This window comes from Camelus dromedarius, chromosome X (assembly GCF_036321535.1).
Source record: "Camelus dromedarius isolate mCamDro1 chromosome X, mCamDro1.pat, whole genome shotgun sequence".
Classification (NCBI taxonomy): Eukaryota; Metazoa; Chordata; class Mammalia; order Artiodactyla; family Camelidae; genus Camelus; species Camelus dromedarius.
Window position 1 is genome coordinate 112,034,345 of NC_087472.1, and position 1,083 is coordinate 112,035,427.

At 42.5% G+C, this 1,083-nt stretch overlaps 1 non-coding gene across 1 annotated transcript; it reads left to right on the forward strand.

Moving 5' to 3' along the window:
* The first annotated feature begins 743 nt into the window (after nucleotides 1-743).
* Nucleotides 744-816, forward strand: TRNAA-CGC (transfer RNA alanine (anticodon CGC)). Its single transcript has one exon. It is a non-coding gene; the product is annotated as a tRNA-Ala (tRNA).
* The last annotated feature ends 267 nt before the right edge of the window (nucleotides 817-1,083 follow it).

The following is a 1,083-nucleotide window of genomic DNA, read 5'->3' on the forward strand; positions in this document are numbered from 1 at the left end:
TAGTCAAAACCACAAGAGGTAACAAGTATCAGTGAGGATGTGGAGGACAGGGAACCCTCTTGCACTGTTGGTGGGAATGTAAACTGGTGCAGCCACTGTGGAAAACAGTGTGGGGGTTCCTCAAAAAATTAAAAATAAAGATGCCATATGATCCAGCAATCCCACTTCTCGGCATTGAGCCAAACAGACTGAAATCAGCATCTCAAATCAGTGTTTGCACCGCCATGTTCAATGCAACACAATTCACCATAGCCACAATATGGAAACGACCTAAGTGCCCATCAGCAGACGAAGCGGTAAAGAAGATGTGATATAGTGCACACATACACACATGCACACACGCACACACACGGTGGAATTTTATTCGGTGTTTTAAAAAAGGGAAATATTGCAGTTTTCAATGACGTAGATGGACATTAAGGACGTTAAGCTAGACAACTGTTGTGTTATATTCACTTATACATGGAATCTGAAGTAATCAGACTCATAGAAGCAGAGAGGAGACTGGTGGTTGCCAGGACCTGAGGGGAGGAGGAGGGGGAGGTGACGGTCACAGGATACAAAGTTTCGGTTATGCAAGGTGAGTACATTCTGGAGATTCGCTCTACAGCAGAACTGCAGCAATTTTAAAAAAGCATATACTGATGGGTAGCCTGTCAGATATTTATCAGGTCTGAGTTTGAGAGTAGGTTTTATCCTGGCCCCAACTCATACTCATAAAAATGAACCCAGGAACCCTGGGGGGAGGGCACAGCTCAGGGGTAGAGCACGTGCCTCGCATGCATGAGGTCCTGGGTTCAATCCCCAGTGCTGCCATTTAAAACCAAAAATTTTTTTTTATTAAAGTACAGTCAGTGACAATGTGTCAATCTCTGGTGTACAGCACAGTGTCCCAGTCATGCATATGCATACATATATTCGTTTTCATATGCTTTTTCATTAAGGGTTATTATAAGACATTTAATATAGTTCTGTGCTATACAGAAGAAACTTGTTTTTTTAATCTGTTTTTATATATGTCGGTTAACATTTGCAAATCTCAAACTCCCACATTTACCCCTTCCCGACTCCCTTTCCTCTGGT